The sequence below is a fragment of the Monodon monoceros genome, unplaced genomic scaffold (genome assembly GCF_005190385.1).
Source record: "Monodon monoceros isolate NGI ecotype Baffin Bay Population unplaced genomic scaffold, NGI_Narwhal_1 Super_Scaffold_9, whole genome shotgun sequence".
In the NCBI taxonomy this organism is placed as follows: domain Eukaryota; kingdom Metazoa; phylum Chordata; class Mammalia; order Artiodactyla; family Monodontidae; genus Monodon; species Monodon monoceros.
In genome coordinates, this window is record NW_021703786.1 from 51,136,971 (window position 1) to 51,153,943 (window position 16,973).

Below are 16,973 nucleotides of genomic sequence, written 5' to 3' on the forward strand. Positions count from 1 at the left end.
AGAAACTAGACTGCAGCCCCGGCTCGGCCAATGCTCTTACCAGGGTGTCCCGGGACACTCTGACTCCCCCAGACCTCCAAATGCTGGGAGATCAAAGGTTCTCATGCAGCTGCACAGATGGAGCCTTATCACCGTCCCCAGCCCTAAACTCACGGAGGATGGGTGCCCACCTCCCGCATCACACCTCTCCCCAGGGCCACCTCCAGCGGTGGGCATGTCACAGACCACGCAGGTAGGAAACTCAGGTCCTCAGCCTTCCGAGCCCCAAGTAGGGGACAAAATTCCCAGACTTCCCAGCAGCGCCCTCGCTGCAGCCCAAGCAAGGGGGCTTCCACACCCACAGCGCAGGTGTCACAGGCACCACTGTGAGCCCAGAGCCTTCATCCTGAATGCAGGGAGCCCCCCGGATGGATTTCTACACTTCCTCCAAACCTGCGGCTGAGAAAAACAGAGCTTGGCCCGACTGCTGGGAGTAGGGTTTTGGGAAGACTGGAAAACAAACCCGGGGCAGGATTCTCAGGCTGAAAAGAGGTGCTCAGGTGAGGAATCCTGCCTGGCCAGTGAGAGCTACCTCCATCCCGCCCTCCTCACATCCTCCTGGACACCAAGTGCTATTCGATTCCCACTCCTGACCACCTAACTGGGGGCGAAAGCCCCGACGGCCAGGGCCCAGGCCCACCATCTGGAGCGTGGGATCCTCACCGAAGGCCAGGCCGAGCGCGGAGAGGGGGGGCGCGCCGTCCCCGCGGGGCCCCTCCCGCGCACGTGCGCGCCCCGCGGGTGGTGGGTAAACACTGCGCTTGTTGACGCGCTCGCCCGGGGCGCTCTCCCTAGCGCCGCCCGCAGTCCGCAGCCGCTCTCGGCCGCCCACTCACTCCCCGCGGCCCCCCAACGCGGGCGCACGACGCCCCCCACCCCCCGAGGGCACCAGACAGGCTAAGGGCCGGACGCTGAGCACCAGGCGCTCCGGGGGCCGGGCCCAGGCGCTGCCCCGAGCCTCTCGAGACCAGCCCCGGACTCCAGGCCAGGCGGGCGGCGGGCACGGCGGGAGGGAACGCGGCTCGGGCCCTGCGCGCGCCCCGCAGCCCCCAGGCTCGTCCCCACCCCGCGCGCAACAGCTCCCCGGACCCACCCTTCGCTCCAGGGCCACCCCACGCGCCCCCGCGGTCCCCGCCACCGAGCCGAACGCACGGCCCGGCGCTCGCAGACCGGGCCCCGAAAGGTGGGCCGCCCCCGGGTCGCCAGACTCACCCGGGGTCCGGCCGGCCTCCGGCACGCTCCCTGGCTGCCCTCTGGCGGCGGCCGCGGGAACCGGGCGCTCGACCCGCCCCGCCCCGCCCCGCCCCGCCCCGCCCCGCCCCGCCCGGCCCGGGACCTGAGGCCTCCGGCGGAGGACCGGCCCAAGGTCACCCTGTAGGCCAGGGCCCCTCTGGGTGACTGTCCTCGCCGCCAAACCAGTCTCAACGGCCCCTTCTTGTTTCTGGGTAACGAACATCACTGTCTGTTCCCTAAGCAGCTCCAAGTCCCCAACCCCCCAAATGAGCCATTCTAACCGCCCAAGGTGCAAAAGTAGGACAGGTATGACTTCTGGGGCCTGAAACAGCACCTGACACCTGCTGCAGCTCAACGTGTATTTGTTGAATGAATGAACGCTCCACTGACGGACGCCGGACAAGCTGTGGCAACTTGGCTCAGTCACTAAAGGAAACGGCCACAAAAAAGACCCATCCGCCCTGTGTCTTGGCTCCCCCGCTTCAAGAACATCTGCCACATTCTCCACTTCCACCCACTCGGAGCCGCGGTGCCTGGCCTGGTATGCAGGTGGGGTGGGAGCTCGAAGCTTGGAGGGGCAGTGCTAGAGCCCTGTTACCCTTCGTTCTCTATCAGGAAAACGATTCGACCCAAAACCTGTTTACGAACTGATTTCCTGAGATAACTCCAGGATCAGGTGCTGAGTGATGACCAAATCTGGAAGTCCTGGTCTCCAGACTCACACAGCAGCCTCCACCGGTACCTGGGTCAGACCTCCGTTTGGGTTCTGGATCTTGCCCATGGGAGAGATGACCTTGGGTAAGTGAGCACATCTCTCTAAGCTACCACTGTCCAGTAAACTTTCTGCCATTATGGAAATGTCATACTGCCATGCTGTCCCCTGGCCACCGGTCACGTGGGATGAACTTTTTAATTTCATTGAACTTTACTTCGTTTAAATTTTACTTCGCCAGTGTAGCTAGTGGCTAAATCTCAGTTTCTTTATGTGCAAAAGGGACGTGATAGTCCCACTGGGAGGACTGAATGACATCATGTAGGAGAAGCCCCCGATTCTAGGCCTGGCTCACTGGAGGGGCTCAGTCGAGTCATTAGCATCATCTTCACCACCATCATCACCTCACCCAGCCCGAAACCTCAGGGCTGTAGGGATTCTACAGGCTCTAGGCCGCCTACCTGCCCCACAGCCGCCCCTGCAGGCAGGAGCCGCTCACATCGCCGCTTGCACAGCCCGTGACGCAGCGCTCAGCACCTCTGGGGGGACCTAGCCTCTCTTTGGACTGCTGGCCATGGGAGAAAGAGTTCTACACTGACCTGAAGTGGCCTCCCTGTAGCACCTCTTCCTGGCTGAAGTTGTACCTCTTTGGGGCTCAGAAAAAGTGAACCCCGCTAGTCTTCATCCCTTCAGTATCAAAGCTTTCAGCAAAGCACTGCCTGTCCTCTGCTCTGTGCCAGGCTCTGACTAGACTGGGGTTTCGCACTCATTTCCCCAGGCCTCACCACATTGTCCCAGTGACAGTAACAAAACAGCATTTGTCTGGCCCTGCCCCATGCCCCGGGGATGACTCACAGGGGAGAGCAGACACAGCCTCCCAGCTCGCTTAAAAAGCCATTTCCTGCTCTCCTGGCCCAGTGTTTATTCCCTTGGCCCCGCAAGGCAGTACACTGGTCCCAGCCCATTCCTGCCCATTCCTCCCCCGACGCCCTCCACCATAACCTCCTCCTCCTCCTGGTGTTGGGTCCGTCATGCTCACTCCAGAGGGACACACGCTTCCACACATGCGCACACGCCGACACACACAGGTACCTACCGCCCTCAAGCAGCCACGAGCTGCTTCACAGCCTCTCACTCCAATGTCATGGCCGGAGTCTGCTGCTGAGGCCCTTTCTTTTGACCAACTCCTCTCCCTATAGCTTGGGGAAGAGCACCCTACCTGCACCACCTCCGCAGCCAAATTCAGAATGGCCTCCTCTCCTCTCTTTTTGCGACTTGGTCCAAATAAGCTCACGTCTCCTCTTTCTTCAGGTGGATTTATGGGATGACGGAACAACAGAAACAGAAAACCCCTTCAAGAAATCAAGGGTGCCTATGAGAGGGGCATCTCGCTCCCCAGGAGGATGCTGGCTGAGCTGGTGACTCTGTAGCTCCAGGAGCAGAGAATGGTGAGAGAAGAAGTTTAGGGGAGTTGACTCTGCCTCCTGGACTTTGGGGGCCAACATGAACCTAGAAGAGGGTCACTCAGCCATAGCTCTATTGACGTTTGGGCCAGTTAATCCTATGCTGTTGGCAGGGTGCTGTCCTGTGCCTCGTGCACCCTTCGCCACCCACTCCCCAGTCATGACAGACAAAATGCCTCCAGACCTTGTCCCCGGGGGGGGGGGGTCCACCCTCGTATCTTCCACCCCCCGTCATTGAGAACCACTGACCCAGAGCCTAGTGTATCTTTTTAGCCTAGAGAATTATGGAGGGGAGGGCAGGAAACTGCTCTGTGTTTGCAGTAGTGGGACAAACAGGATAGCGTACGTAGGCCTGCATTTCCACTATTAGGCCAGGGGAGAGGCCAAGAGGAAACTGTGGAAGAGAGCTGTGTTTGGTCTTGAAGAAGTTCCTGTCCAAGAAAGTGGCTGGTGGGACAAGGGAACCCTAGCTGTCAGGGGCTGCAGGATGTTGCTTGGGAGGCAGGTGCTTAGAGGGAAGCAAGAGAATGCATCACATAGGGGCTCCTGGAGAAACCCTCAAATGCCCTAATCCGGAAGAGATCAAAGCAGGAAAAAGATAGGGAGAGAAGAGAGCTCTCCTCCTTCCTCCCTTGAGAAAAACAAGGCTATTTCCTGGATTGACACCATCAAGTTGAATTTGTTCAACAAATTCATTACACGATCAAATAAGAATATTTTTACCCAAACTTCTGCTTCGTTCAAGATGGAGTAACAGGGACCAGAGTTAGCTTCAGGCCTGAAACCACTAAAATGTCAGACAAAACATATGAAACAACAATACTCAAGGCATTGGACATCAGGCAACAAAGCGAAGTGATCCCTGGGAGAGAGGAAACAGCAAGGTGAAGCCTGCACTGCTCAGCTTACTGGAGAGTTTCCAGACCATGGTTCAGAGAAGGAGAAATCTACCTGAATGGAAGAGACAGAGCTGGATTCTGGGGAAATGAAACCAGTTAGAATTCTCAGGGCAGAGGACTAGAGAGGAGAGAGATACACACAGAGAGAGAAATCTAGAGATCTGCAGAAGTTCCCCCTCAAGTATTCAATGAGTACCACTCAGCACATGTGTGTGAGAAAATTATGCGAGGCTGGGGGATGAACCACCCGAAAGGATTAGTGGGAACAGTGCCTGGTGCTCACACAAGGCTGGAATAATGCCTGTTCCCAAGAGCCAAAGTGGAAAACATCTCAGGGGCCACTAGTTAGAATACTAAGAAAGGTCTTGCTTTGAGGCTAGAGAAAAATTAACCTTAGACTAAATACAGAAATCCAGTTCTGGTCCCACTTAAGAAAGCTTAAATTCAAGATCGGAAAGGATAAAACTCTTTCCAAGTAACTTCACTGCCACAACCAAGTTCAAGAATGTTTATAGGAATTCAGAAATATAACAAGGTAAAATTCACAGTGTCTGGCATCCAACAAAAAATTACCAGAACACAAGAAAGAAGGAAATCACAACTCATGAAGAGGAACAAACTCAATTAATTGAAACTGACTCAGACGTGACACAGATGATAGAATCAGTAGGCAAAGGCACTGAAACAGTTATATGTTCCAGAAGCTAGAGGAAGGCTTGAATATATTAGGTACAGATATGGAAGGTTTTTTTAAAAAAAAAAAAAAAAAAGACCCAAATTGAACTTCTGGACGTGAAAACTACAATGTCTGAGATGAAAAATACACTGAATAGGGTTAATGGCAGATTAGACATTGCAGAAGAAGAAATGGGTAGCTCCCCTACAAAACCCTCAGTGAAGTCTACTTAACTTGCTGACACTTTTGTGTGAGTTGATTTTGGTGAACAACTCAAAGAAAGTGTTGAGTGTTTTAAAGAAAGTGTCCTTGCACAACAGCAAGGACAGGGCCCAAGGCAGGGAGCCTTAAGAGAGTAAGTGCTTCACATTAGGGATGGGTCCTGCTTCGATTTCAAAGCAGGCTTGGAGGAGCCCCAGCTGACATCCTAGTTATTAAGCGTTCTTTCCCAAATTTTCTTTGGTTGCTTCTGCAAATTCCGCCCCCGCCCCCGTGCTGCCAAAAAGGCCCAGTGTTCCTGCGACCACAGCAGGTGTGTGACTTGGAGGAGCATTGAAATCTGCTACGTGAGGAAGATGGGTAAAATACTGGGTCTTCAAGAACCTCATAGTTCAATTGGGAAAACAGAAACATAAAGAAATCATCTCTGGGACTTCCCTGGTGGTACAGTGGTTAAGAATCTGCCTGCCAATGCAGGGGACATGGGTTCGAGCCCTGGTCCAGGAAGATCCCACATGCCGCGGAGCAACTAAGCCCGTGCACCACAACTACGGAGCCTGTGCTCTGGAGCCCGTGAGCCACAGCTACTGAGCCCGCGTGCTGCAACTACTGAAGCCTGCACCCCTAGAGCCCGTGCTCCACAACAAGAGAAGCCACCGCAGTGAGAAGCCTGTGCACCGCAACGAAGAGTAGTCCCCGCTCGCTGCAACTAGAGAAAGCCTGTGTGCAGCAGTGAAGACCCAACGCAGCCAAAAATAAATAAATAAATTTAAAAACAAAAGAAATCATCTCTGGACAATGGCGTGCAGGCTGTAACATGCTGCCTATTGTGTACTGATCTCATGGTAGACAGGTGCCATGGAAGTAGGACATTGTTCATCTCCATTTTACTGCTATGATAGTTGAGACATAAACACCTTAAGGAATTTTCCCAAGGTCATACAGCAGGTAGTAGCAGGGCCATTATGCTACCTTACCCCTGTGGCTACATAAGATACAAAAGAAACACAGAGGAGTGAACTACAGTGTGGCAGGGCTCAGATCCAGCTTTTCAGAGGAAACCCTTGTTCAGCCTCCCAAAGGATTAGGAGTTTGCCAGGTGGGCCAGATAGGGAAGGACATTGTAGGTAGAAGGAACAGCAGGTGCAAAGGCACAGAGAAGGCAAGAAAGGGGATGTCGAAAGGTTGGGATTGGTGAATAGTGAGTCAGAGCAGAAAATGAGCCCAGAGTGGTAGGTAGGGACCAGTGGGAGAAGGGTCCCGGGCACCTGGCCAAGGATGTGGTTTACAGCTGGCCAATCATTTCCAGTCTCATATCCTTGAATTCTGAGGCACCATCAAGAGTACAGAGAATCAGCAATCTATTTGTGTGTGTGTGTAAAGAAGACATGCCTCTTTTCTATTGAGTCTAAGAGACAAAGGTAAATAGATACTGGCTTACACAGATTCACTCCTACAGATGGGACTGCTTGCTAATGGAAGACTTTATGAATAAAATACATCCTCATTATAGAGTTTTATATATTTCCAAGTGCCACTGATTGATGTAATAATGTGTGGCATAGACATTCATGTCCTCAGGTTATAGACGTGCTCATTTATGTGCCCAGAGACACACTGGTACAAACTAGTGATTAAAGCTCAAACTCTCTTCTTACTTCAAGGCATGTGGTGTTCTTTTGGTCCAGTAAACCACAGCCCTTCTGTATGTCTCCGATGACACTTTCAGAAGATTGGAGATGGGGAGCAGGCAGTGTGGACAAGTTAGGTGGCAGGACACGCCTGCAATGAGAAGCCTGTGCGTCGCAACGAAGTGGGTGCAAGAGCCCGAGGAGTTCTGGGTGTCTGTAGTGATCCAGGACCACATTGGCTGGCACCCTCTGGCCACCTAATCAGGTGGAAGACCCGGAAACCCTCACTCTTGGCTTCCCAAACTACAGGGATGACGTCATTGACTTCCACCTTCCATTTGACAAAGGCTCTTTCCTTGACCAAACTTCCATCAGGTACCTCTGAACCCACTTCTCAACTAGGCCTCAGCCTTGGCCTGTGAGAACTGCAACTCCCAACACAAATGATTTTGTCCACTCTCCCACACACAGAGACTTGAAAAAAAAAAAAATCTAGCCTGGCTTCTAGCAGTCTAAGGCCACAGTGTCCCTGCAGTGACCCAGTCCCTCCCTCCCTCTTGAGTTTCTGTCTGAGAAAGCTCGTCTGCCAAGGGAATTTACCATTTGTTCCAGCCAACGCCTGCTGACAGGCTCCTGGCCTCCATTTCCTTAGAGCATTTATTTTGAAAACTTATTGTTGTAAATCCTTTCTCTGTGCCTTTGAGATGTATGTGTATCTCCTGGAACCCAGGAGTGTCTTTCTCATGGACCTGGGAGCTATTCCTCTGAAATATAACCATAAGGGAAGACGGGGCCCCTGTGTCTCAATCTCTTTAGGCAGGTATCTTGGTTGAGTGATTAGGCCAGACTAAGATGGCCTAATCATACTGACACTGACCACTTCCTTGCTTTTTGTAATTTTTCACTGTCTTGACTATGCTTGATGCCTCACTCACTCCCCTTCCCTACTCCCTTACTCTCCCTTTAAAGGCCAAGTGCCCTCTACCTAGATCAGAACCAAGCTCGGTTCTATTCTAAAGAAGTCTCTTTCCCCCGCTGCAGTAGTACCGAATAAAATCTGTCTTTACCGCCATTAACTATTATCCAGCTTTGTTTTTCTTTAACACTTTCTAGAAATGTTCCTGGTGAGTCGGAGCCTTGGGGCTCCCTCATCACCTCAGAACCAACAGGCGTCCAGGACTCGGAGTTAAACAGCAGCCCACAAAGGCAAACATGGGGACAGCGATTTAGATCTTTGAGTTCCGGAAATAGACTGGGTGCCAAGATGTAGAACAATCAACGAACGTTCTGAAGGAAACGAAAGCCCCAAGAGAGGCTCCAGCATCCTCATCAGGGTAGCGTTTAACTACAGACGGTGTGGGGAGGGGGCTGTACAAACAGAGCTGCCTGTGTAGGTCCCAGCTTCCTGGGGTTTGTCATATGAAGAGACAAGCAGAGCAGCCCAGACGTGAGGAACAGACCATCACATCTGAAAAGCACCCAGACCCTGTGTAAAGAGGCATATTTGGGGGTGACATATTCTTCTACCCTTCCGGATGGAGGCAGGACATCTAGAGCAAGAGTGTTCAGGGGGAGGGAACAGGAAGTCAGAGACCTGGGCTGAGATGTGGACATGTAGGAGAAACAGCTAGGTGGTCAGTGGGTCAGTGTGGCTGGAGGGGAGTGAGGAGAGGGTAGCAGGTGTTAGCAACCCCTTCACACTGCTCTACTTCTTCTCCAAGGACACTCTCTTTGCCTTTGTCCCAAATCAGCCTAAACCAGCCTGCCTCATTCTGTTTTAGAAACTCCCAAGTAGTCTGCCATATGGCTATAATGCGATTTACTTAAGAGGTTGTAGGATTTTTCTTTTCCTTCTTTTTTAAGGTACCATAAGGTACGAAGTGAAAATCAGGAAGCAGTTGGAGTGGCTTATGAAAGGAGGAAAAATAAAGAGCAAGCCTGCTCTCAACAGTTGCAAAGCCCTGTTGGGGCAAAAGTAGGTGGAGGCCCACATACCATATGTCTAAATATTAAAAGTGGTAAAATAAATTGACATACTGTTAAATAAAATAAATACTATCTTTCTACCTTGACAAATAGACCTTCATACCAGTCTGGAAGGCCAGATTTAAATTTAGAGTTTCTGGCTCTTTGGGGTTCTGCACCCAGCCCACGGCCTGCCCCCTTCTCTTCCGACACCCAGCTCCATCCTGCACTGAGAAGGCCCTTGAATACATAGGTCTGGACACCTCAGCCTGCCTATTGAGTTTCCACCTATGCTGCCCTTGGCCTAGGGCTACTCAGGAGGATGGACTCAGGAGTGAGGCCCAGATACACCCTACAAGCAGGCAGGGGTCATTTGGGCAAGAAATTCCAAGGTGCCAGGTACTCAGACTGTGGGCCACAAGTTGGAGGAGGAATGTGAGGTGCTGGGTGGGAAGGACGCCTTGATTCCACAGACTTCCTGTCCCTTAGGGAAGGATACAGTCGTGAGGGGAGAGTCAGAGCAGTGTCCTGTGAAGCGCAAGGCCCAGGGCAGGGACCCCACTTGCCCAAGTCTAAGGCTGGTGTTGCTAAAGAGTGGACACTGCCTGTCTACCTTGGGGAAGGAGCTGACAGCATGGAGAAAGTAGGCCGGAAAGAGCAGAGCTGGAACCAGCAGCCCAGCCAGCTGGGGGGACCAAGGCTGAGCAGGCATCAGGGAGGGACAAAGACGCAAGCTCCACCCAAGCATGCCTACGTCAGCACTGGCCAAAGGGGACAACCTGATCCTTGCAGAGAAAGAAACCTTAGCTCCTACCAGCTCATAACTATCACAGCCACTGAAACCACAAAGAGAAGTACAAACAAGGAAGCTGAAACAAACAATGAAAACACTATCATCTCTTCTGTTGGGCAGTGAACACCTTTGTAAAGTCAACTGTTTTCCTGCAAGATGCTAATGTGTAAAACTGGGAAGGTAGGGCTTCCCTGATGGCGCAGTGGTTGAGAATCCGCCTGCCGATGCAGGGGACGCGGGTTCATGCCCCGGTCCGGGAGGATCCCACATGCCGCGGAGGGGCTGGGCCCGTGAGCCATGGCCGCTGGGCCTGCGCATCCGGAGTCTGTGCTCCGCAACGGGAGAGGCCGCAACAGTGAGAGGCCCGCGTACCGCAAAAAATAAAAAAAAAAATTAAAAACAAAAACAAAAAAAACTGGGAAGGTGGACTCCAGGCCCAGCTGGGAGGCTAATTAGCACTGAGAGGTGAACAAGTCACTTTGCATCTCTCTGTTTCCTCATCTATCAAACAGGTATATACTCACCCTATCTCTCTCTACTTGCAAGGGATTTTTATGATTATTCCAAAAAATGTATTCCTTTGCTGGATGTGAGTTTTGTCTCTCGAAGCTGATTGGCTGGTTCAGCACAACCTCGATGCAACCTTCACAAAAACTGGGAAGAGAAGTGGCCTAGCTGCCTCCTACCAGATAAGCATCGAGGCAAAGAGGACCAGCTGAGAGGGAAGACAGGCCAGCCTTTTTCGGAAAAGGAGGGCAGCCGGTCTTTGTAAGCGCCTGTCTGCGAGCACCAGGGTCAGCAGTGTAGGGTATCTGGAAAGCCAACCCCAGACATCTCCATTAGCAGGTGGTCACCTGCACAAAGGACCTCTGTGATTTACATTTCACTCAGCTCCTGGGGACAAAAGCAGACGGTCAAGGGGCAGATCACAAGCACTCGCTGTGTGCAGACCTGTAGGGGATACTTTAGGGAGCTGGACAGCAGGTGAGAGATGGAGGAAAATAGAAGAACCGAAAAGTCTTTTACGGAGCAATGTGTCCACTCACGCCTGTGTGTGGATCAGCACTAACGACGATCCTCACTGAGTACTAGGAGTGCCAAAATGCATAGATTTGACGGCATTCCCATCAAAATCCCAGCCGGCTATTTTGAAGAGACAGACAAGATGATTTGAAAATGTAAATGGAAAAGCAAAGGCTCTAGAGGAGTCAAAACAATCTTCAGAAAGAACAAAGTTGGAGGATTTAACATTATTTAATATCAAGACTTACTATAAAGCTGCAATCATCAGGGCGCTGTAGTACTGCTGTAAGGAAAGACAAATAGATCAACGGAACAGAATAGAGCCCAGAAATAGAGTCACACATATACAATTCGTTGATTTTCTACCAAAGTGCCAAGTCAAGTCAGTGGGAAAGGAACGTTGTGGTGCTCCAGCGACAAAGGACGACCCTGCCTGAAAAAGTGTCGGCGGTGTTACACCCCCTACCGGACTCTTACTCGCCCTCCCCACTGTGTCGCGATGGTTACGAAATTCCTGAGCCCACCTGGGTGACGCCCACCTGGGCAATGGGACCTGTCCCAAATAAGGAAAGGCATCTGGCCTGTCCCACTCCCACTCTATAGAAGGAAGGTATATGTGCCTCGACCAATCAGTAAACAAAATTTTCACCTCGGACCGTTCTTTCATTTCCTGGCTATAAAAATTGATCAATAGCACATGTTCAGGCTTGACTCTACCAGACTACTAGGAAGTCGGCCCATTGTTGTGGCGGCGACCCTTCCCTCTAATAAATTCTATCTTCTTTACATTCTGCCTTGTGCCTGGAAATTCTTTTCCAACCTGCATTCGGACCACGACAAATGTCTTTTCAATGAAAATTTCTAGAACAACTGGAAATCCATTTGGAAAAAAAATGAATCTCGATTCCTATCTGACTTTATTCACAAGATGAGTTTGAGATGGATGGTGGACCTAACCCAGAACCATAAAGCTTCTTGAAGAAAACAGAAGAGTACTTTTGTGATCTCAGAGTAGATTCAGAGATTCCTTGGCCAGTATACAAAAAGAAAAAAACTTATAAAATGGCTTCATCAGAATATAAAAATTCTGCTTACCACAAGACACCACTAAGAAAATGAATTGACAAGCTACAGACCTGGAAAAAAAAAAATCTCTGCAGCAATATATGTGACAAAGGATTTATATCCAAGACATGTAAAGAGCTTTTACAAATCAACAATAAAAATATAAATATCCCAATGACAAAATGGGAGATGACTTGAACAGACAGTTTACAAACCAAGTTACACAAATGGCCAATAAGTAGTTTGACAAGTGCTCAACATCATTAGTCATCAGGGACATGGCACTTAAAACTGCAGGGAAATACTTCATACACACTAGAATGGCTAAAATCAAAGACTGATGTTTCAGTTATCTATTGCTCCATAACTTATCACCCCAAAACTTAGTAACTTAAACAGTGACAATCATTTTATTATTTCTCACAGTTTCTTTGAGTCAGGGATTCAGGAAGGGCTTGGCTTGGTGAGGCTGGCTTGGGAGTCTCTCCTGCTGTTATAGTCGGACTATGGCTGGAGGTGGAAAAGTGGGGGCTGGAGCAGCTGGGGCATCTCTCTCTCTCTCCTTTTACATAGTCTGGGGGTCTCTCCATGTGGTCTAGCTTGGGCTTCCTCACAGCATGGTGGCCTCAGGGTACCCAGACATCAGATGTCTTAGCAGGAGGCTCAGGTCTCCAGGAGCAAGTCTTCGGCTAACAAGGTGGATGTGCCGTACCTTTTATGACCTGGCCTAAGAAGTCACACGGTGTCACTTTCACCATATTCTACTGGCTACATGTGGCTCCACCAAGCCAACCCGATTGAAAGGGAGTGGAATTAGACTGTGTCTCTTGATGTGGGAGTGGCAAGATTCTAGAAGAGCCTGGGGAATAAGAGTTATTACTGCAGCCATTTTGGGAAAATACAATCTGTGGCGGATTAACCTGGAAAGAAAAGCTGACAGATCATACCAGGCCTTATAAGCCACACTAAAGTTCAGTCGTGTGATGGCCCACTCCCCACCACACCCCTGGAGGGTTTTAAGCAAGAGAGTGAAATTGTTCATCATCTTAAAAAGTTCTGGGCTTCCCTGGTGGTGCAGTGGTTAAGAATCCACCTGCCAATGCCGGGGACACGGGTTCGAGCCCTGGTCTGGGAAGATCCCACATGCCGCTGAGCAACAAAGCCTGTGAGCCACAACTACTAAGCCTGCGCTCTAGAGCCCGCGAGCCACAACTACTGAAGCCCACGCGCCCTAGAGCCCGTGCTCCGCAACAAGAGAAGACACCGCAATGAGAAGCCCGTGCACCGCAACAAAGAGTAGCCCCCGCTCGTCGCAACTAGAGAAAGCCCGCATGCAGCAACAAAGACCCAATGCAGCCAAAAATAAATAAATAAAATTATTAAAAAAGAAAAGTTCCTCCTAGCAGCTATGTGGATTTGGAAGCAGAGACCATTTAGGAAGGGGGTGCAGAAGTTCACATCCCAGACACGGTGGTCAGCCCCAGCCTAGGTGAGGGTACAGGGACAGAGTGGGGGTAAGGAAGACTGCCAGGGCTCTGGACTGACCAGCTGTTTTTGTTCACAGAGATGAAGAATGATGGAGAAATGACTTTGGACACAGTGGGCTTAAAAGGCCAGGATAGACATATGAGATTGGAACTCAGGAGATAAAAATTTAGGAGAGAACACACAGCATTTAAAAGGGCACAGGGGACTTCCCTGGTGGTCCAGTGGTAAAGAATCCACCTTACAATTCAGGTGACGCGGGTTCGATCCCTGGTCAGGGAACTAAGATCCCACATGCCACGGGGATGCGACTAAGCCCACGGGCCGCAACTATTGAGCTCGCGTGCCTCAACTAGAGAGCCCACGTGCTGCAAACTACAGGGCCCACACGCTCTGGAACCCGCGCGCTACAACTAGAGAGAAGCCCTCGTGCCGCAATGAAGAGCCCTAATGCCTCAACGAAGCCCCTGCTTGCCACAACTAAGATGAGAGGCAGCCTAAATAAATAAATAAACATAGATAGATAAATAAATGCTTTAAAAATAAATAAATAATAAAAGGGCACAGGAGTGGAAAATGAGTGTCAACCCAAGCATTCACAATCTCGGTACCCACTTTTCCTCTTGTCACCGCCGACCAAGCAAGCGCGCAGGATGAAATGCGCATGCGCACATCTCCTCCGCCAGCGGCTCCTGGGCAGCAGCCTGCGGACTGCGCACGCGCGCGGTGTGCGGCGGTCGCCGTGGAGACGCGTGGCCCTAGCCTGGCCCTCGCCGCCGGAGCCTCCGGCTCAGTCGCAGCGGGTCTCTGCTGCCCCAGGCGCGGGGGGCGGCCCCGCGGGTGGATGGACTGCGGCGGTGGGGATGGGGTGTCGGGGGACGGCGAGGAGGAGGAGAGAGAGGGCTGTATGGCGGCCTCGCAGGGGTCCAGACTGCCCCCCATCTCGGGCTGCGCCTCAGAACTGACCAAACGGAAGGTGAAGAAGAAAAAGAAGAAGAGAAAGACCAAGGGGTCTGGGAAGGGGCACGGTAAGAGGAGCAGCTAACGCGTCTGCCTCGCTCCCATACCTGAGATTCTTCTCCGAGGACACCCACCCCACCCCTCAGAGACCCCCACCTACTTGGGGACCTTAAGCCCAGAAACAGAAACTCGCCAGCCCCAATCAGAGGTCCTCCCTCTCTCCGCACGATGATGATCCAGCCCTCCGCACAAAGACCATCCATGTCCGCAGAGACCCCAAATCCTGCGTCGAGAATTCTCAACATCAATGGAGACCTTCAACCCCACACAGAGACACGCCACAGAGCCTCCCAGCCCCACACTGTGACTCCTAGCTTTACACAGACACTCACTCATCTTCCTCCTCCCTCAGTCCCAGTTTAAAATCCTGAACATCTATTCCTTCCCCACAGAAATCTCAAGCCCTCCTGAAGAGATGCCCCCATCCTCACACAGAGACCGTCCCCATCCACAGCTACTAAGGCACTAGTGACAGATGCTCTCACTCATACACAGAATCACAGGCTCCTGCCTTCCGCCTGGACACCCTCCTTTCACCCTCATTTATTAGGGGCACCTGACTCTGGTTGCCTCTATGTAGACACCCAGGACATGCACATAAAGTGTGCTCCCTGTACAGACCGCCCTTCCTTTTCCCTCATCTACGGAGGCCACCCTTCGACTGCACACAAACACCATCACACCAGTCACTGCTACACACTCTTATAATCCCTGACACCCTCAACAACACCCCCTTCTACCAATATAATCGCCAAATAAAGCTAAAGTACAGATACCCCAGCAGGCACACGCATTCAGTCTGCACGCACAAGCACACGCTCCGCTACATACTCACATGCCTAGACCTCTCCAGTACGCGTATGACCATACACGTGGGGTTCTCACTCCAGGCCCTCCCGTGGACACTTCACAGACGTACACCCACTAACAGCCTCCCCAAAAGCACAGAGCCCTCCGTTCTCATAGAACGCCCTGGGAGCTCGACAAAGCCCCTGAGCACCCATTTGTGGAGAGAGTGCAACAGTGACGTAGAGCACACCTGTCCAGGGGCGCTGTAGGTCTCCACTGTCCTTGTGTGTTTCGCCTTGGTGGCTCCTGTCTGTCAGGGAGGTGGCTCTCGCCGACCCTGGCACAGCTGCCCTGACCTCCAGCACGACTAGTCCTGGGCTCACGTTCCTGGGTGCCGGCCCTCTTTATGCAGAACCAGCTCCCCTGACAAGCTGAAGGCAGAAGGCGCGACGGACAGATCATAATTACCTCTCCAGTTGGGATCATAAGAAAGAGGCAAGAAAGCAATTCTGGAGTTTAGGTCAATAAGCGCCATGTGCATCTGCCAAACCAAATGAGGAAATGTATTATCTTTTTAGCTTAGCTTCTGCCTCTAAAGGTTACAGCGGCATGTACCTCATACTGTCAGCAGGGGACACCAAATAATTTTCAGGGAGTAGGAAGGTATAGGAATGCCAAGAGAGGATTTTTTTTCTTATTTTCTTCTCTCTTTTTTTTTTTTTTTTTTGGTGGGGGGAGGGAGATTCCTCTATCCCAAAGAAATAGGATGAGCTGATTAAAGAATCACAAGTTGTAGTACTGTATATGCATGTTATATAATTCAGAAGGGCTGTTAATATTTTTAAAAATCAGTATAAGCCACACAGAAAAAGTATTTCCTGGCTTGGCAGAATGCTTTCCACAGTCAGATTTAGGAAGCTTTTCTGTTGTTCTTCATTTCTTCCATCATAAAGTGTCTAGAATAGGGGTAAGTCATAGGCTCCCAGAACTGGGCAGTACCTTGGCGAGCACGTGGGTAGGTGAGGTGGGGGGCAGTGTGGAAAGGACAGGGCCCTGGCAATCGGGTGTGTGTTCAAATCCCGGCTCTGCCACCTGCTTTGTGACATTGGCAACCGACTGAAACTTTGGGAGTCTGTTTCCTCACCTGGAAAATAGGGCTGACAGCCTTTACCCAGAGGACCTGGCTCATAGTACATGCTCGATAAATGGCTCCTCCCTCCCCAAAATGACAACCCAAAGCATGTAGGCAGTGGATGTGTACGGGGCTGGTGGGCTTGGCCACCTGAGGCCCCAGGTGAGGAGGGGCCTCCAGGTCCCCCCTCACATCTTTAGTGGTTTGGGCATCACCCCCAAGCAGGCTGAGGGCAGGCATCACAAACGCTAACACCACCCATCTGCTCAGCAGATAAACATCAGAGTCGAGGCCTGAAGACTCAGCGGCTGTCTCCATCCTTCCGTGACATCTTAAGTCCCAGCAAAGATCATGGCCCGGGGCCAGAGCACAGACAGGACAGGGATGAAAGCAAGCTCACCCCCTCTTACTCCTCTGCCATATGCCTCCCCTGCTTTGCCGAAATAGAAGAGACCCTTTCCAACCAGATCAACGAAAGTCTGCGTTGGGATGGCGTTCTCGCCGACCCAGAGGCAGAAAAGGAAAGGATTCGCATTTACAAGCAGAACCGGAGGAAGCGGTACCGGGTTTGGACCCTGAGGGGCTTCCACTCTGGCCCCGGTGACAAGGAGGCCCCAGAGAACCCAGCCTACCTCTCTGACCAGACGGCGGCAGCGGCGGCCAGCAGCCCTCGCTGACAACCGAGAGCCCCAATCACTGCTTTAAAGGAAACCTTATCCCGAAGTAGCAGCTCCACCTGAGTGAAAGCCCACCTGTGACACGGACAAGCTTATCATTTATCCTTACCACACATTTATGTGTTAAAAAAAAAAAAAGAATAAAAATAAAA

At 51.5% G+C, this 16,973-nt stretch overlaps 1 protein-coding gene across 1 annotated transcript in view; it reads right to left on the reverse strand.

The window, feature by feature from the left end:
- RPH3AL (rabphilin 3A like (without C2 domains)) overlaps positions 1-16,973 on the reverse strand; it is a 177,972-nt gene that overhangs the window by 143,832 nt on the left and 17,167 nt on the right.